Source organism: Notamacropus eugenii, chromosome 1 (genome assembly GCF_028372415.1).
Source record: "Notamacropus eugenii isolate mMacEug1 chromosome 1, mMacEug1.pri_v2, whole genome shotgun sequence".
Classification (NCBI taxonomy): domain Eukaryota; kingdom Metazoa; phylum Chordata; class Mammalia; order Diprotodontia; family Macropodidae; genus Notamacropus; species Notamacropus eugenii.
The window spans coordinates 460,920,883-460,941,995 of record NC_092872.1 but is presented as its reverse complement, the minus strand read 5'-3'; the positions used below and the strand labels follow the sequence as shown (position 1 = coordinate 460,941,995).

General features: G+C 38.9%; 1 long non-coding RNA gene across 2 annotated transcripts in view; it reads left to right on the top strand.

Annotated features, from left to right (window-relative positions):
- LOC140519262 (uncharacterized) overlaps positions 1-21,113 on the top strand; it is a 101,221-nt gene that overhangs the window by 22,886 nt on the left and 57,222 nt on the right. Inside the window, exon 1 of one of the 2 annotated variants that reach the window (XR_011972151.1) lies at positions 19,138-19,301. The exons of the other annotated variant lie outside the window; for it this stretch is intronic. This is a non-coding gene — a long non-coding RNA (uncharacterized lncRNA). Of the gene's footprint in view, positions 1-19,137; positions 19,302-21,113 lie in introns of those variants that run through there. 2 annotated transcript variants of the gene reach the window in all.

Below are 21,113 nucleotides of genomic sequence, written 5' to 3'. Positions count from 1 at the left end.
CCTTACCTGTATTTCTTATTTCCTAGTGGCAAGAGAAGTACTCGACAGTTGTTCCTAAAACTTTGAGTTCCAACTTCTCTTCCTCCCTCCCTCCCCACCCCTTCCCTTTGGAAGGCAAGCAATTCAATATAGGCCAAGTCTGTGTAGTTTTGCAAATGACTTCCATGATAGTCGTGCTGTGTAAGACTTAACTATATTTCCCTCCTCCTATCCTGTCCCCCATTACTTTTATTCTCTCTTTTGATCCTGTCCCTCCCTATGAGTGTTGACCTCAAATTGCTCCCTCCTCCCCATGCCCTCCCTTCCATCCTCCCCCCCACCCTGCTTATCCCCTTAACCCCCACTTTCCGTGTTGCAAGATAGGTTTTCATACCAAAATGAGTGTGCATTTTATTCCTTCCTTTAGTGGAATGTGATGAGAGTAAACTTCATGTTTTTCTCTCACCTCCCCTCTTTTCCCCTCCACTAATAAGTCTTTTGCTTGCATCTTTTATGAGAGATAGTTTGCCCCATTCCATTTCTCCCTTTCTCCTCCCAATATATTTCTCTCTCACTGCTTGATTTAATTTTTTTTAAGATATGATCCCATCCTCTTCAATTCACTCTGTGCACTCTGTCTCTATGTGTGTGTGCATGTGCGTGTACATGTGTGTGTGTGTAATCCCACCTAGAACCCAGATACTGAATAGTTTCAAGAGTTACAAATATTGTCTTTCCATGTAGGAATGTAAAGAGTTCAACTTCAGCAAGTCCCTTATGACTTCTCTTTGCTGTTTACCTTTTCATGCTTCTCTTCATTCCTGTGTTTGAAAGTCAAATTTTCTTCTCAGCTCTGGTCTTTTCATCAAGAATGCTTGAAAGTCCTCTATTTCATTGAAAGACCAATTTTTCCCCTGAAGTATTATACTCAGTTTTGCTGGGTAGGTGATTCTTGGTTTTAGTCCTAGTTCCTTTGACTTCTGGAATACCCTATTCCATGCCCTTTGATCCCTTAATGTAGAAGCTGCTAGATCTTGTGTTATCCTGATTGTATTTCCACAATACTTGAATTGTTTCCTTCTAGCTGCTTGCAATATTTTCTCCTTGACCTGGGAACTCTGGAATTTGGCCACAATGTTCCTAGGAGTTTCTCTTTTTGGATCTCTTTCAGGAGGTGATCTGTGGATTCCTTGAATACTTATTTTGCCCTCTGGTTCTAGAATCTCAGGGCAGTTTTCCTTGATAATTTCATGGAAGATGATGTCTAGGCTCTTTTTTTGATCCTGGCTTTCAGGTAGTCCCATAATTTTTAAATTGTCTCTCCTGGATCTATTTTCCAGGTGAGTTGTTTTTCCCATGAGATATTTCACATTATCTTCCATTTTTTCATTCTTTTGGTTTTGTTTTGTGATTTCTTGGTTTCTCATAAAGTCATTGGCCTCCATCTGTCCCATTCTAATTTTGAAAGAACTATTTTCTTCCATGAGCTTTTGAACCTCCTTTTCCATTTGGCTAATTCTGCTTTTGAAAGCATTCTTCTCCTCATTGGCTTTTTGAACCTCTTTTGTCAATTGAGTTAGCCTATTTTTCAGGGTGTTATTTTCTTCAGCATTTTTTTGGGTCTCCTTTAGCAGGGTGCTGACCTGCTGTTCATGCTTTGACTGCATGTCTCTCATTTGTCTTCTCAGTTTTTCCTCCACCTCTCTAACTTGATTTTCAAAATCCTTTTTGAGCTCTTCCATGGCCTGAGCCCATTGAGTGGGCTGGGATACAGAAGCCTTGACTTCTGTGTCTTTCCCTGATGGTAAGCATTGTTCTTCCTCATCAGAAAGGAAGGGAGGAAACGCCTGTTCACGAAGAAAGTAACCTTCTATAGTCTTATTTCTTTTCCCTTTTCTGGGCATTTTCCCAGCCAGTGACTTGACTTCTGAATATTGTCTTCACACCCCTTCACCTCTGGATCCTCCCAGCCACTGCTTGGGGTCTGAGATTCAAATGCTGCTTCCCAGCCTCAGGGCTTTGGGCGGGGGCAGGGCTGCTATTCAGTGTGAGATTAAGTTCAGCTGCTCAGGTGGGGGCAGGGCCTCCTCACGGGCTCAGTTCCCTCAGGGGGTTTATGCTGAGACCTTCAACAATGGATCTGAGCTCCTGCCTGCTTGGGGAGCCCTGGTCTGCTCCCGCCTCCGCTGCTGCTTCCCGAAGGGGCCGGAGCCACGGGGACACCCCACTCCCCTGTCAGCCACCTAAAAAGACTCTCTCACCGACCCTTGTCACCTGTGGGTGGAGGGACCTGCGCGGCTGCTGGAGATTCTGTCCCTGAAGCCTGCTTGGATCTGCTCCTCTTGGTGCTGCAGCCACGGCAGGGCTGGTCTGGGCTCCCAGTCTGGGGCGCGACGGACCTTTCGCGTCAGGTCTGTCTGGAACAGAAATCTCTTATGTTCCATTGTTCTGTGGCTTCTGCTGCTCCAGAATTTGTTGCTCCAGAATCTTTTTTACAGATATTTTATGGGCTGTGGGTTCGGAGATAGTGTATCTGCGTCTTTCTATTCCGCCATCTTGGCTCTGCCCCCCTGGCAAATATATATTAGGAACTGGAAGGCATCTCAAAGATCATATAGAGCAACTTTCTTACTTTACAGATGCAGAAATCAAGGGCCAAGGAAGTAAAGTGACTTGTAAGGTCACACAGATACTAAGTGTCCTTGGAAAGATTTAAAATAAGCTCTTTTAATTCTTTGAGAAAATGGGGGCACAGGAATTTAAACTAATTGCCCAAGATCTCATCATACTGGTACTTAATGATAGAGCCAGAATTTAACCTCATGCCCTTAGATTTTAAATAAAAGATTAAAAAAAAGATATTTAATTTAATGTATTTTATTTTTCCTTAATTACATATTAAAACAATTTTTAAACATTTTTTTAAAGTTTTGAGTTCCAAATTCTATCCCTCCCTTCCTTCCCTGCCCCTCCCTGACATGGCAAGTAATCAGATACGGATTACACATATGCAATCATGTAAAACATTTCCATATTCGTCATTTTGTATAAGAAGACTCAAATATAAGAAAAAGAATGAAAGAAAGAAAATGAAAAATAGCATGCTTCCATTTGTATCCAAACAATATCAGTTCTTTCTCTGAACTCAGATAGTATGCTTCATCATTAATCCTTTGGGTTTGTCTTTGATCACTGCATTGCTGAGAATAGCTGTCATTCTTAGTTATTCATATTACAATATTGTTGTTACTATGTATAATGTTCTCCTGGTTCTATTCACTTCTCTTTGCATCAGTTCATGTAAATCTTTCCAAGTTTTTCTGAAATCATCCTACTTATCATTTTTATGGAACAATAATATTCCATCATAATCATATACCAAAGCTTGCTTAACCATTCTTCAGTTGATGGGTATCCCTTCAATTTCCAATTCTTAGCTGCCACAAAAAGAGCTGCTATAAATATTTTTTGTACAAATAGGTCCTCCTCCACCCTTTTCTGACACCTTTGGGGTATAGTCTAGTAGTGTTATTGTTGGCTTGAAGAGTATGTACAGTTTTACAGCACTTTGGGCATAGTTCCAAATTGTTCTCCAGAATGGTTTTGGATCAGTTCACAACTTCACCAACTATGCTTAGTGTCCTATTTTTCCCACATTCCTTCCAACATGCATAATTGTCCTTTTTTTTGTCATATTAGCCAATCTGATTGGTGAATAATGGGTTTTTGAACAGCCAAATAGTACCGGTACTAAAGCTTGGGGTGCTTTATTTGGCAGCAGATTGTGTCTTCAGAGAGTCTAGGAGACAAATTTCAAACTCCATTTTGACAATTTTGACTTTTGCTGGTCAAACCTGCTGGAGAGTTTCCTTCAGTGGCACCTCAACAGAGATGACTGTCAATAAAGGGAAATCCTTTTCTGTCTCCATTTATTGGAGAGGAGAAGGAGCAGAGTGAAACATCTACTTAAAGCAAATCAAATGTCATTCCATGTGCATGCCGACTGCAGGCTGTTTTTCATTTGTCTAAATTACCAATCCCAGAGTGGTGTGCTCATGTTAGATTGTTTAGAGAAGCAGATGACATATGTTGTAGTGTTAAATAAGCTGAAGCTGAGCCAGGATGGAGACAGAAGGTGTTTGTTTGTTTTTAAGTGAAGCATGGCACTACAGAATGACTTATTGTAGTGGGGAAGGAGCACACGTTTAGGATGATACACTTTTCAGTGGTAGCCTGTTAATGAAAGCAACGAATGTTTCCAAGTAAAAGAAGACAACCACGCATTGGACATAGTATCCTTAGGTGATCTAAGGGAAGGAAGGAAACAAGCATTTATTAAGCATCTACTATGTGCCAAGCACTGTGCCAAGATCTTTACAAATGTCATTTCATTTGATCCTCACAACCAGCAAGGGAGGTAAGTGGTATTATCCTCATTTGACATTTGAGGCAGACAGAGGTGAAGTGAACTTGCCCATGATCAGACAGCTAATAGGTATTTAAGGTTACATTTGAACTCAGGTCTTCCCAACTCTAGGTCCAGTGCTCTATCTACTGCACCACCTAGCTGCCGCCAAATGTTCTTACCTGACCACATGGACCATTGATCCAGGGGTTTGTCTTTCCAGTTGGGCAATTAATACCCATATATATAAAACATATATGTATATAATATATATGCACACACATATATATTATATGCTTTATTAGAAGTAACATTCAGCATCAACATCACCATCCAAATAGTTTAATAACTATTTGATTTAAAGGAATTCATTTCAACACATAAGGGACCACAACACATTTTCAGTCATCTCTTCTATGTACCTGAGCTATCAGTGTCCATTTATTGTCATTTGCTTTTCCTCATTTTGTCTGCGCATTGTGCTTTAGCTTTTTTCTTCTCATTCTGTTCTTTACCTCTTGCAGTCTGACCTTTGACCTCACAACAGCTAAAACTGCTCTTCCCAAAGTTACCAATGAGTTGGAATTTATTGAAAAAGGGACATTATATGGACAGACCTGAGCTTTAGCAATATCACTTTGGTAGATGGAGGATGGACTGCCATGGGGAGAGACTTAGGCAGGGAGATCAACCAGCAGGCTATTACAATAGTGCAGATGTGAGTTTATGAGGGCTGCACCAGGGTGGTGGCTGTTTCAGAAAAGAGGTGGTGCTGGTGGTGTATATAACAACCTCTTGTTGATCTTCATCCTTGTTGACTTTTCTGAAGCATTTGTCATTGTTGATCACTCTCTTCTCTCAGACACCCTTTCCTTTCTTGAGGAACTGAATGGTTAGGGTGTTTGAAGGAGAGGCAATATGTATTTTCAAACCTCTTTTCCTGTTTTTAATGACCCAGTCCTTTTAATTTTCTGACCACTAAATCTTGGACTTTCCCTTCTGCTCCCTCCTCCCCCATGCTACATTCACTAATTGGGAATATGACCCAAGGCTCTGTATTGGGCTCTATTCTCTCACTTGATGGACTTTTTCTTCTCAATTACAATCCATATGCAAACAACTTCTGAATCTCTCTTGCGAGCTGAATCATAAACTGCATAAACATAAATCATAAACATAAAATTGGGCAATTTGCACTGGATGTCCATTGGCTTGTCAAACGAAATATGTCCAAAACAGAACTCATCCCTTTCCAAACTTTCTTATTACATACTTCCTGACGATTCCTTAGAGATTGCCATTCTTCTTGTCTCCTTGTTCACAACCTTTGTATCATTCTTGATTCTTCAGTTTCATTCAATTCATCAGTTCCCAAGTCTTATTGCTTCTATTTTGACAACATATGATTATGTTCCCTCCTTTCTAGTCACATAGTCGCAACCTTTCCAAAAGGATCAATCAGACAGGTAGGAGGTAGGAACATAGGTTTAGAATTAGAGGAAACCTTGGAGGCCATCCAGTCCAATACCTTCATTTTGTGAGTGAGGAAGCTGAGACCCATCCACAGAGGTGAAGGGACTCACCCAAGGCAATACAACTAGTATCTGAGGCAAAATTCAAACTGAAGTCTTCCTGATTCTAAATCTAGTCATTTCCAATTATCCCCAATCACAGAGACTGGAATGCTTATTGTTAATTAGGTATGGATTTTAAGCTCCTTGAGGGTAGTCACTGTATTATTATTTTTTCTTTGTAATTCTACCTCCCTAGCCTGTCTGTGGTACTTAGAAGGTGCTTAAGAAATGTTTGCTTATTGATGAATGAGCCATTATACCAAGAAATATATCCACACAGAGATACTATCAGAATCCCAAATATTTCCTTGTAGCCACACTAAGTTCCTTAGTCAAGGGGCAACCTTGCCAATAAACATTTATTAAGTGCTAAGTGATGGTGTGCGCGGTGGTGGGAGGAGAAGCTTCTTAAATGGAAGTTTTGGAGTAAGGGGAAGAGGGTACTGAAGAGCAGGATTAGATCTTGAAGGATGATGAGGTTTCCTAATGATGAGGTTCCTGGAGCATGATGGCATGATAGAGAAGTCCAAAGAAGTCCAGAAAACAGCAGTCAAGTGGGAGATGGAGATTTCTTTAGGGAACTCCTGTTCAACCTTTTATATAAAAGATAGATGTTTATAAAGTACTTACTCTGTCAGGTAATATTGCAGGCATTGGCATTACAGAAATATGTCTATGCCCTCAAAAGGCTTTTCTGGAGAAACACAACACACACGCTCGCTAGTATAGTACAAGGAAAATAATGGAAATAGAGGGAACGAACAATTGAGTGGCTCAGGAAAGGATCCAGGGAGGAGGTAACACTTGGCTGAACCTTGAAGAAGACAAGGATTTTGACAAGCAGAGCTGAGGAGGGAGTGCATTCTAGGCCTGAGACATGGCTTGCACAAGTGCACCAAGGCAGGAGGTGGAATACTGAATTTTGGGAACAGCTTTCAGTCTAGTTTGACTGGAATGGAGAGCTGGCAGTAGGGACTAATGTAAAAAAAGGCTAGGAGTCAGACTGTGGAAGGCCTTAAATACCATGTTAAATAATATGCTTTATATCTTCTAGGTGTAGGTTGTGTGTTGCCTACTTAGGTTATATGTATGTTCCATAAGTTTGTCTAAATAAAACTTAAAAAAAAGCTTTGGTAGATATCTCAGGTATCTTACCCACTCCTGTTTTTGGGAGTTTTTGATTTCTCTTTGTATGGGAGCCACAGAAGGATCCATGGAGGCTAGCCACTCTTTTCTCCTGAGAGAGGTGCTAGATTGGAATTATATTTGTCCCCCTCGATATAGCTAATCTAGAGAAAATGATTTTTTCTTAGGTTTGAAATACATTACTGATTGCGATGCCTTAAAGAGGAAGGAATGCCTCAAGCTTCTATTCATAGGCTTAGGTCCTTCCCACCAAATACTGGTTACAAAAAAGACCATCAAAATTATGAATAGTGAATAAATTTATGTAACCAAGCAGATAGTAAGCAGACATCAGAGAAGTTATCTAAAGACACAGGGTGAATAGGCTCTCCTAATGGGAGTGAGGTAGCTCAAGTGAAAGATGAAGTCCCCAATCCCACTCAAGGGGAAATTTCCTGAAGTCTTTAGGAAGAAAAAGTGGAAATCAGGACATGTTGAAGTTGTGGCTCTCTACATACCTACAACTTCTCAAAGTCTTTCTTTTCATTTCCTTCCTTCCTTCCTTCCTTCCTTCCTTCCTTCCTTCCTTCCTTCCTTCCTTCCTTCCTTCCTTCCTTCTTTCTTCCCTCCCTCTCTCTCTCCCTCTTTCTCTTTCATTTTCTCTCTTCTACTCTGTCTTTTCCTCTTCCTGCCCCGCCCCCCCCCCACCCTGAGAGGGTCTGCAACCACTTGTATCCTTGCTCAAAGAAGTAAAAAATAGTTCATTCTTTCCCCATTCTTTTCATGTGCCATGCAAGGACACAGTGAGCAATCATTCTCTCCACAAGTGTGAAATCATGCCTAGGCTAAAGCAGGCAAAAATCCCTTGGGCACCCCACGCTACATAGGCAACAGCCAATTACTAAAAATAGGAGGGATATGAGAAAGAGATTACTGAAAACAAACTTTGGCTATTTTATACCTTTGCCTTAGACTGACTCTTTGTCTCATGGTCACTATTCTGGATTAGGAAGGGGATTTGGAAGTGCCCTCTACTACATCTTCAGGGATGAGTCTTATGTTCAAGAGATATACAATAAATAGGAAGATCTGAGATATGAATGTACTTGAATGACAAAAAATGGTCAGGCTGTTATTGAGTCTTTATCTTTCTATTCTGTGTTATAGTACAGGGTTTAGTTCCCAGAAATCTCCTCACATTATCAAACTGAAGTCAGTCCCTAGGGACCTTCCAGCATGACAGACTATACTAATTCTGTGTTAAAAGAACCAGGCAACATTGGTGACCTGAACAGATTTCCATCCCAAATTAAGGAATTCATCTCCCATACCTCCAGGCCTTTTCTTGTTAAATGGCATCCTTGGTAAAGGTAATTTTCTTTTAGATTTATAGACTTATTATCATCATAGAAATCTCTGAGCTGGAAGAGACTCAAGAGGTCATTTGGTCTATGCTTGTACCTTATATAGGAATTAATTTGTTCATTCGTTCTCTCTTTCAATAAACATTTATTAAGTATCTGTGGTATGCAGAAGAAGATGCTGGGTAGTGGGAGAGATACAGAGTTTAAATAGAAAGCTGATCATGCCCTCATGGAGGAGATAAAACAGGACACAGATAACTATAATAACACAATACTTCGTGTAAATATACCCTGAAGATTTAAAATAAAGTGTTTTCTAAGGTCCAAGGAGAAAGGCTGTTATGGACCAGGGGGATGAGGGAAGACTTTATGAAGGAAGTGGCCTTTGAGTGGGGCAATAAAGGATAGTGAGGAATTAAACAGGCAAAGAGTGGAAGGAAGGTCATTTCAGTCACTGAGAACAGTTTGATCAGAGGCATGGAGATAAGACCATCTTTGGGAAGATCATTCAGTTCAATGGTCTTTTCAGAAGGACTCCTATAGCAGATATTTAATAAAGTGCCTACTATGTGGTAGGTGCTGAAGATACAAAGATAAAAATAAAACAGACTCTGCCTTCTATGGGGGAGTGAGTGGGGGCACTACATAACAGCTACAAAATACATGTGAAGCAATTCAAAGTAATTTCAAGACTGACAGAGCACTAAGAAAGGCCTGGTATAGGAGAAGTAGCTCCTGAGATGTGCTACTTTTATAGATTTTAGAAAGCAGAAATGGGAAGAAGCATTACCTAAGCATGAAGAGTACTTGTTCTGTCTGGGTTGAATCTAGAATGCACAGTGAGAAGTCTAGAATGCTGAGGTGCCTTAGCACCATAAGTTCATAGAGGACCTTAATTTTCAAGAATTTATTAAGCATCTATTAGGATCAGATGATGGACATACGATGGCAAAAATGAAGTAGCCTCTGCTCTCAAGGAGATTAAACTTTTTTAGGGGGAGACAATGTGCCCACATACAGGTTTATATCAAATATATACAAGGTAATACTTAGGGGTGGATGAAGATATTGGCATTTTGGGGGATTAGGAAAGTTTTATGTAGAAGAGGTGAATCTTGTCACTGTTTCCTATAACAATTTTTAAAGAAGAGGAAAAACGTATTTTAGTCAAACTAACCAATGTAGCCATCATTCTAATAGTTCATACAGTATTCTACCTCCTCCATATCCCCCCTCACCTCCCCCAACAGAGAGGGGCACTTTCCCAGGTGTTATGTGGGGCTAAGCTTGGACAGTATAACTAATATTACTATACTATTCAGCTCTGGGCTTTGTTCTTGTTTCTGTTCTTTGCTTTTCTTGTTGTTCAGTTGTTTTGAGTCACGTCTGACTCTTTGTGACCCCATTAGGGGTTTTCTTGGCAAAGATACTAGAGTGGTTTGTCATTTCCTTCTCTAGCTCATTTTACAGTTGAGGAAACTGAGGCAAACAAGGTTAAGTGACTTGCCCAGGGTCACACAGCTAGTAAGTATCAGAGGTTGAATTTGAACTCAGGAAGATGAGTCTTCCTGATTCCAGGTTCTATACTCTATCCAGTGTACCACCTAGCTGCCTTCTTTCCATTTACATTATGGTAGTAATTATGTAAGTTGTTTTTCTGTTTTTACATGTTTCACTCTCCATTGGATCTTTCAAGTATTCCTATATTTCTCTGAATTCTTGCATTTGTCAGTTCCCAATGCTTACATACTATACATACCTGCCACCTCATTAGTGTAGAGATTTCACCCTGCAGCTTTTTTTTGTGGGGGGGGGGGGCAGTACTAGGGTAGACAGAACTCTGGGTCTAAAATCAGGAAGATCTGAGTTCAAATCCAACCTCAGACACTTACCAGCTGTGTGACCTTTGGCAAGTCCCTTAACAACTATCTACCTCAGTCTCCTCAGCTGTGAAAAGAGGATAATAATAGCATTTATCCTCTAGGGTTGCTGTGAGAATCAAATAAGATAATAATTGGTAAAGTACTGAGTACAGTGACTGGCACATAATAGATGTTATAGAAATGTTTATTCCCTTCCACCCTGCTCCCCAGTGATGTGATTTGTTACATGTCTATCCATCCTGTGCCCCTTGTGATATGCTTTCTCTTGAGTTTGAAACAGTGTCCACACAGGGGCATTTTTTTTTGCTTTCTTCTGACTCTATAAAGATACCAGTAGAACCCACCTCACTAGTTGTCCCTCACTTTTGCTGCATGATCAGTGTGTCTTCTTTTTTTCAACCATGCCTTTCCAAGATGAGGTCCTTTCCTCAGGTTCTTAATGGCAATTCCTTATTTGTTATATATTGAACCTTGCTCATACCCACCTTTGAGTAATACTAATTGTTAATCCTTTTAAAGGATTTTTAATCCTTTAAAATCCTTTTTTAGAGTGATCATTCTCAAATTTTTTTTTGGTCTCAGGACTCCTCCTAACACCAAGACTGAGGTAGATAGTAGTTAAATGATTTGCCAAAGGTCACACAGCTGGTAAGTGTTTGAGGTTGGATTTGAACTCAGATCTTCCTGAGTTTAGACTCAGAGTTCTGTGTACCCCAGTACTACCCCCTCTAAAAGAAGCTGCTGGGGGAAATTACACTGATGAAATGGCAGGTATGTATAGTATGAACTCCTCTTAAAAATATGAGGACTCTGTCAGAGTTAGCTTATATGGATTATATCTAATGATGTTTGCCGTATTAGAAATTAAAAAATATTAATATATTTAAAAAAGAAGCTTGACCTTGCAGATCCCCTGAAGGGGTCTTGGGGATCTCAGGGGTTCCTGGGCCATATTTTGAGAGCCATTGCTTTAGATACTCTAATATTTCCTGACGAGCCACTGGTAGATAATATTGGTAGAATAGGCACTTGATAGCACTGGTAGAAAATTCTTATTATAAAAATATTCCAAGGAGATTTGGATTTATTCAAGGAACTTGGTAATTTTTCAAACTCAATTTAATTTATACTTCTTTTGTATTCTGGGTTCAAATTGTTCATTTGTATTGCAGGTATGCACAGTTATCCCTTCCACATCATGACTTTTCCCATTGTGGTTTTGGTATATTGTGGGTCAGCATAAGAAATTAAATGGGACTTTTGGGGAGAGTTTTGTGGAAGTCTCTGACAGCAGGAGCCCTGCAGATGACACAGAGCCTATGACCAAATACTTAGCCCCAATTTTACAATAAGGTGCTATAAACACCCCATCAAAGAAAAAGGAAAAAAAATTCAGATTTCTCTAGTACGAAGGGAAGGCCAACATTTATTTTCACATATTTTCCAGTTTGTGAGTGTGCTGTGCCTCTGATCCTCCCACTGTGGAAGAGATAACTGAATACATATATACCTATGTACACATGTATATGAGTTATACACATGCATATGTATATATATACATATATATACATAAGTGCATATATATATACATAGTAGAGTGGTACATTATGAACATTGCTGGATTAGGACATAAGACTACTAACATTCTGTGTCACCTTAGACAAGTCACGGTTTTTAAGAGTAGGCTTAATGATCTCTAAGATCCCTCCCAACACTAAGATTCTTTTGGTAAACGATAGATATCTTCCTTCTTCTTGTCTAAATTGTGTTACTGTAATTGGAAATGAAGAAAATAATAGCATCCATCACTCCAGAAAGTTTAAAAGCATCAGTTGTTATCAAATAACATAAAGATGTCCCTTCCAAGGAGGCTGACTCCTTGCCCATTAATTTGGGTTGTAGTCATGTGGCCAAGTGAGCTATGTTGCTGGGAAGGCTGGAGACCACTTGTTCCACTTTTCCCCATTAAAGGAGATACGGCTGTGGGATCAAGCTTCCTGGGGAGCTATGGTCTCTTTTGGAAGTTGGCAGGATTAAAAAAAGTGACATATAGTGTTTAAGATCACAGAAAAAATCTCAGGGAAGAGTCACAGACAGAAATGGAGGCTTCAGACTTTTTGGCGTGACTGTGGAAGAGGGTAGAGCCTTCTTTCATACATGGTTTCATCTGAAAGTGACATGATGAGCAGAATGCGTCCTTTTAATTTCATTTCTAACTCACTCAACCGTTCAGTCCCTATTTATGAAAAACCCACTTCTCATTAAAATTACCAGTTTAAAATTACAATCTTCTGTCGAGCACATCTAAGAAATGACCTTTCTTCATTCGAAATGCTATAAAAATTAAGTTTTTGAGTCCTGCAGGCAACTCTCCAGGGACAGCTTCTTTAATGTACTGGATATTGCTTTCAAAGTACTCTAATTGCCTAAATTAATAATGGCTTTTTTTTTCTTTTGGCTCCTATAAGGGACAAATGAATTTGAATCTCTCTCTAAAGAATTGAATCGGTAGCTATCTCATTCTGATTACTTTTTGCATTCATTATAACATTTTCAAAAATCTGCAAGGTCACCTCTTCTACCCCCTCTTCGAACTCCCCTCCTAAAAAGACTTTGTTAGTAAAGGGAAAACAGAGGAGTGGTGGCTTCAACTTCTGTTGTTGGGGCTTACTGCCAACTTCACTTGCTGTGGTAATGACCTGTAATACAGCGAATTTGATTTTAGGATAAACAAAGTTAGCAAGAGCAGCTTGGGCCTTGGTGATTGCTAATATTTAAATATTGGCTTCCTTTAGAATTAGATGTATTTTAGAAAACATAATTTAGAAAGCAATGACATTTATATATACTTTATCTATGTACATGGCAGCTAAATGGTACAGTGGATAGAGTGCCAGGGCTGAAATCAGGAAGATGTGAGTTCAAATCCAGCCTGAGACTCTTACTAGCTGTGTCACTTTGCCCTGTTGGCCTCAGTTTTCTCATCTGTAAAATGAACTGGAGAAGGAAATGACAAACCACTCCAATATCTTTGCCAAGAAAACCCAAAATAGAATCATGAAGAATTGAACAGAGCAGCAATAACAAAAGAATGTTAATTCTTCAAGGACAAGGACTCTTTGCTCTATGTTTCTATGTCCTAAGTGCCTGGCAGAGTGGAAACAGTTTTTTTTTCCCTTCTGTCTACTTCCTAAACAGTCAGTCTAATTCAATCCAATAAACCAGTAAACACTTATTAAGCATTTATTACGTGCCAGGTACTATGCTAAGCATTGGGAGCTATGTTGTTGTGATAAATTAATTAAATTCGGACTAATTAATTAATTAATTAATAAAAAGAAAGATACTCTCTCTGTCCTCAACGAGTTTACAGTTTAAAGGGGGGAAACACCACACAAAAGGAGGTAGGAAAAAAGTGGAGGGGTGTGTGTGTGTGTGTGTGTGTGTGTGTGTGTGTGTGTGTGTGTGTGTACGGAATGGGACATCAGGGGCATATTGTTCCCTGGAGTTGAAACCAGGCGGGGCAGCTGATACAAAGCAGAGTGAGATGAATCAAGTTTCTGCCTTTCATAAGGAAAGCATTGGAAAGAGGGCCTCCAGTGCTCTATTCAGAAAGAAGAGAGAGAAGGCTGGGGGAGGTAGTATCCATCTTCATCTCTTCTCACCTGGACTATTACAATATCCCCATAATCCACTTTTCCACATCTAAATAGCTATCAAGTTCTGATGATTCTATTTGTGTGGTATCTGTAACCTCCTGTTTCCTTCTTACCTTCAGTGCCTCACCCTTATTCACATCTGCCTGGGCTTTTACAGTTGCCTTGTAAGCTATCATTTCTAATTTATTCTGTCTGCTAATTATTTTTACTGTATGATAAGCTGTCATGGCTATATTTTTATATTTCTGCCTTTATTCATTTATTTATAATTTCTCTGTGCCTTAGCATTTGGTTTATTTTTGTAAAGGTAAGAGTTATATTGAGTAATGTGTATTCTTTAGTGTTTCCATTCAGAAGATTCCATAAGTCTTTCAAATATAACTTTAATATTCTCTATTTTCTCTCATTATAACATTTTCAAAAATCTGCAAGGTCTCTTCTGCTTTCCTTTTTATTTAGCTTTATAAATTTTGTTCAGTTCTGAAAGAGGAACATTAAAACCTCCTACAATTAACTTCTCAATTATAAATTTATTTGCATATACCTTTAATACTTATGCTGTTTCATTGTTTGATACCTTTAAGCACAATATTGTTTCTATGTTGATCTCTTTTGAAATAGTAAAGTTGTATTTTTGCTCTGTTTTATGTTTAAATTCTACTTCTGATGCTTAGCACCTGTATGACTTTAGCTCTTTTAACCTCACCTGTGCCTTAGATTTTTCATTTGATTGGATGGTAATAAATGTTCTCTAAAGTCTATTCTAGTTGCAGAGCTAGGATTATGTGATATCATTGTTCTGTGCTCCTATAATAATGAATGAAGATCTCATTTGTTTTTTGTTTCATTAAATCATCTACTAAAGAAATACATTTTGTCTTGGCCTTTTTGAATGTCTGTTTTCCCCTTTTTTTAGCTTTTTTATATATAACAAATCTTTGGATTTTGTCCTTTTTTCTTTGCTTTAAATTTTCTTTTTTTATTATGAACTTAGTAATATCAACAACTATGACATTTCAATATACAAAGAATGGGGATGTGTATGAAACTGAGTTTTTATTTTGTATCCCTTCTTTATATATATTTTCTGTGAAAATGTAGAGACAACAGAATATAGTGGGAAGACTTTAGAGACAAAGTACCTGGGCTTCAAATCCTATCTCTGATATCACTATCTGTGTGATCCTTGCACAAATCATTCGACCTCTTCATGCCTCAGTTTCCCCATCTGTAAAATGAGGGGTTTAGATTGGTGTTCTTTAGGGCAGCTCTAGATCTGTGATCCTATAATCTCCTATTACATTTTTTTAGGAGAATGTAAGTTCCTTGAAGGCAGGAATTGTCTCTTTTTATTTGTGTCTCTGGATCCTAGTAGAATGCCTGGCACATGATAGGTTCTTAATAGTTATTAGTTGACCTAATTAGTTTTGTGTTTGAGGTTCAGTGTTACTTTGAGCTCTAGTACATTCACTCAGAATTAAAAAGGATGCCTTTAAAAAAACCACAGAAACCCCAAAACTTGTCCTCAACAGCTTAGTAAAAGGCACAGTCAGAAACCTGATAGGTTTTTTTTTATGACCAAGATGCTCTAGGAATTAAAGGAAATAGAGTGTAGTTATCGACTTTGAAAAGTATAGCAGTTCTCTTAATTCAGAGATTGAATCTTTGCTAAAATGGGCAGTTAGGCCAATGAAGGAAATTGACTTGTACCATCTAATGAGCAATTCCGTCTTTTTAATACAGAAATAACCTGTGCTCTGGACTGCCTGCTGTCATCTTCTTTTAAAAACCCCCTAACCCAGCAAATCTTTCACATGATCATTATACAATGAATGCTTCAGGGTTTTGAAAAATATTTATTTTCAAATTATGATGAGCTTCTGAAATGATCCAACAAGGCAAAAAATAAAAGGCAAATTAAATTCTAGGCCTTATAAATTCAGCAAATTTCCCAACTAAAATGATCAGACTCTGACTGAAAAAAAGAAGGAAAAAAGTTTTACTCTGCAGATATTTAATGACCCAGTGCATATAGATATGAACTCCAAATATATCTGTTATCTTAATTTCTATATTAAAGTAACACGATTATTGAGAATGACATAATGTGACTGGGAAAAGTAGTTTTACTAAATTAGGGCATGCCAAATTAAATCGCATATCATCAATTTTCCTTTAAAAAATGCCCCAAATCAAAATATCAATGATGATACTTAGAGAGTAAACCTATATTTATAGGCAGGGATGCTATGAATTGATCTACAGTGATGAGAGAGAGAGACAGACAGACAGAGAGAGAGAGAGAGAGAGAGAGAGAGAGAGAGAGAGAGAGAGAGAGACTCACTCCCTATTTATGTCAACAGAGGATGTCTCAGCAACATCTGTAAAAGTCTCTGCCATCCTCCACTGCTGGGAGCTTAACTGTTTTTGGTCTTACAAAGCAACATGGTGCCTTTCCATTTATCCTCAAAGTACCAGAGCAAACACTGATACATGTTTCAAGTTTTGATAGTAAAAGGGGCACTTGTTCCCTTCTAGTTTCTCAAGCTGGGTCCTTGTTGCACTTGGTGGCTAAGCACCGTCCCAGGCTCTGAGACTGATATGGTGATCAGCAGAGCTGTCCCTTCAAACTCTAGCTCTCCATATTCAGAACCAATTTCATTTTGCAGCTGGTACTACTCTGACCTTGTGCTTTAGGTTCCGTAGCAGGGCTCTAGACACTAGACTAGATTTGCAAGGTCCTCACAACTCCGATTCTATGAACTTATTGAATCTTATACCTTGTCACCAATTCCTCCTTCACACAGATACTATGGTGATTTTCCTAAGTCACAGGGTTTGATCCTGACACTTTGTTGCCCAATGAACTTCGGTGGCTCCCAACTACCTTTACAATCAAAACCAAATTTCTCTGTCATTTAAAGCTCTTCATCACCTGTCTCCTGTAAACGTATATGTAAATAGTTATCCCTTCCGTATGAAGAGGGTTAGAGGCAGATAACCCCCGAGATCTGGAAAATCTGGGTAAAATTTTAGGCCTTCTCTTCGTAGGGAGAGGTCTGAATTTCTTTCTTTTTCTTTTATGGGTGTTTACACCACTTGTAGTAAACTTTGGGGTAGGTATTTGGCCATAGCTCTGTGTTGTCTGCTGGCCTTCATGTGTTGTCTGTGCTTTCATAAAACTCCCCCAAATTCCTATTTAATGTCTTATGCCAACCTGTGATACATCACCATGATGGGGAAAGTTGTAATGTGAAAGTGATAACTCTAGGCATATTTATATGTATACACATATGTGTGTATTACATATATATAATATACACATATATGTGTATATGTATGTGTATACACACACACACGCACACACAGATATATGTTTTACCAGCCTGAGACTATATTAGACTCTGTTTCATACGCTCTTTGATCCAGCCAAAGTTACCTTCCTCCTGTTCCTTATACGTCATTGTCCATCTCCACTTTGCTTATCCTTCATCAATCAATGAATCAACAACCATTTATTAAATGCTTCCTGTTTGCCAGATGTCGTACCAGCAGGCCTGAGGATACATGTGGAAATGCTCCTGGCTTTAGGGAGTTTATATTCTAACGAGGGAGCCAATATGCACGTATATAGCTATATGCAAAACTTAGAGCAGATCTAATGTAAACTTGAGATGGGAAAGCATGTGTGTGTGTGTGTGTGTGTGTGTGTGTGTGCGTGTGTGCGTGTGTGCGTGTGTGTGTGTGTGTGTTAGATGTTAGGAACTCCAGTTCCAAAAATTGGGTTTTTTTCTGATTCTTTTTGTGTCTGACTTCTGAGAGCTTGAGTTCCCCACCTCATATTTTTGTTCCTTTGAGGTTGGATCCTGCCTTGCTCTCATTAGCCCTCTCCCCATTTCTTGCTACCTCTTTTGCCTCTGTGATACTGGCTGCTTGACTGGACCTTCATAATACCAACTAAGAATAGGCTACCCTGATACCATGCTCTACATACCTGACCTTGACATCCACTATCTACCTACAATCTCCCTAATGGGGCTACTCTGCCTGTGTAGACCTCTACTTATTAGTTTCTTCCATATTGCTTGATACTTCACTCACTTACCCAGACTTCCTCTGACCACCTATGGCTGGGACTTTACCAAACTACTTGCCAGGTTCAGGTAGCGTGTATGATCTTTTGACCTGTTCCTTCCTGGAATAGCTCAACATCCCACTGCATTTCATTCTCATTCCTGGTACTGTTATCTTTTATGGGTCTGTTTATACAGACAAAGTAAAATGAGTGATGTATTGTTTGTCTAAACTCAGCATGCTTCTTCTGCTGTGCGAGAGCAGCTGAGGACTGACTCCAGTTTATGTCTGCAGCTGGGAAGGCCAATTGATAAATTCACAGCTTTTGTTCAAAGCTTAGTTCATGGAATCTTTTGATGCAACTATAAATTTTGACTTAGGTCAGCAATGAAACTGTTTGAATTTGACACTAGGCTCAGTATATTCTTTCTCACATCAACACCAGTAATCAAGGATTAAGGACCCCATTAACAGAAGTAATTCACAAATTCATGTAGGTATGGCCCACACTAAATGCTCAGTAAAGTTATTAAATCAATGAAGAGATTCATGAATATTCCTCTGTCTCCAGCCAAAATGCTCATATTGTGTTATGTTAGAGAAAAGAGTAACTTGTTAATGATTTCAAAGAGAAATAGAAAAATTAAGAGTTATTACCCTTCCTGACCTTCTTCCCTTCTGCCTTCCCTCTCTCCTTCCTTTCCTTTGCAAACTAACCTTTCCCACTTCTAATTTTGTATTTAGGGTCAGAATTCAGGAACTCACAAATGCCCTGTGTAGATGTGTTTGCTTGCCATGAAGCAAAAGAGATGATTTCTCCTGTCTTGCTTTTTTCACTGTCTGAGTTACAGGTGTAATGAAGCTGCCAGGCTAAAGAAAAAGGAAAGCAAACAAACAAAACATGGTCATTAACCCTATATTTAGAGCAAATAATTGAGATGAATAGAGTGCAAAGACAGGTTAGTAATTTCAGTATATGGGGGAAACTTTTGGTTAATAGCTGTAGTCCTGCTTTAGAAATAGCAAGGGCTCTTGGAAGCAGGGCTGTGTTTTCCCATAAGCTCTTTGTATTCTGATCAATTCCAGGCAACAGAATGGTTCAGAAGCTGTTGAATCCCTTGCAAATAGGGCCCTCAAAATCTCATTTACTCTGGATCCTGGACTTCCTGATTCTTCAACCTTTGAGGAGGGTTGTGTACAACAACAGCTGAACCTTTCCTTCTCTGGACACAAAGAAGGTGAGATCTGGGTTTTTTTTCCCCAGGAATCCCAGGTCTGACTCAGTAGTTGAAGTATTCCTTTGGCTTCTGTATTGCAGCTTGGGAATGAAATTTAAGAATATAGGAGTCAAGATGGAACATGATGTGTAAGAATGATGTCTTGAAAAAGCAGGAAGGAAGAAGAAAAAGATTGGAGGCTCCGATTTGCTGTATGGTGACAGGAGGCAAAAATGAGCATGGGGTTTCTTGTGTTAGAAACTATGTTAATATATACAGGCATAAATTATATGATGTGGATGAATTTACAATGTAACATCTGTCAGCTGTGAGGAAAAAAGTCAGATCACGTGGTGCTGGGTTAAGAGGAGGCATTAGCTTGGGATAATATTTTCTTGGGCTGCATATATTGCAACTGTTCTTTCTGTGGAGTTGAAAGAAGCCTGGATTCAGAATCAGAGCAACTGAGTTTGGATCCAGGGCTCTGCCACTTATCAAATCTGTGACTTCTAGAGGCCAGGTAATCCTTCTGAACCTTTCTAGGGAAAGTGAAGACAAAGATTCTTGTCTTGACTGTTTCATCAGGCTGTTGCAGGGATCAGATGAGATAAGATTACTATATGCAGAATTATTTGTGATAGATAAGCACCATATAAATTATAATAATTATTAAATTAGAAATCATTTCTGGTTTTGGTAGCTGGACTTGTCCAGAGCTTTGAGCTTCATTGTTACAGATAAAATAACTGATCTAATTCACTATGCATTCATATATACAAATATTGTCTGGAATTATAACATTAACAATCCCTAGGGTCATAGAAAGTCAGAGCTGGAAGGGACATTAAACATCATTTAGCCTACCCTTTTCATTTTACAGGTAAAGAAACTGAGGTCCAGAGAGAGGCAATGGTTTTTATTAATCAAGGGCACACAGAATAGCTGGATTTGAACTCAAATCTTATTGTTACAAATCCAGTGCTCTTTCCACTGCTTTCCTTTTATGTGTATTTGTAATGCTTTAGAATTTGTGAGGCATGTTTCTTCCCCTTCTATCTACTCACATAACTACAATTTTAGTCTCATCGACTCTCACCTGCAGTCTTTATTTTATTGCAATACCCTCTTAAATGGCTTCCCTTTTTCTGGTCTCTTTCCATTCCAATACATCTTTCATATAGCTACCAAAATAATTTCCCTGAAACACAAGTCTATGTCACTCAACCACTCAAAAAAATCTTCAGTGACTGCTTCTTGTATCTCAGATAAGCAAATTACTTGATCTGGCATTTAAAGCTCTATAAAATCTGGCTCTAACCTCTATTTCCAGATTTATTTCACATTCTAGGTATTTATGTGCTGTATCTTCCAAGATACTGTAACTTCCTTGAAGACAGCGATTGTTTTGATTTTGTCTTTGTATCTCTATTGTCTGGTTCAAGTATCCGGCTTGTGGTAAGTATTTAACAGGTGTTTGAGTCATTGCGTTCATACACATGACTTTATTTGATCTTCATAACACCTTTTAGAGGAAGGGAAGTTAGGGGAATTATTGCCATTTTTAACAGGTGAGAAAAATGAGACTCTATAGGTTGAAACCTTTCCTAAGGTCGTACAAATAATAAATGACATAATGAAACTGGCATTTGGCTTTCCTGATGCCAAACCCCATGCTCTATTACAGTTTACTGCCATAAAAAATGTCTAGTTGAGTGGAGCAATCATAGTGACCAGAAGCCTGAGATCAATTTAGCTCAACAAACCTTTTTAAGGTGCCTGCCAGGTAGTGAGCTCCTTGAGCTCAGGGACTGTTTTTTGAATCCCTAGAGCTTT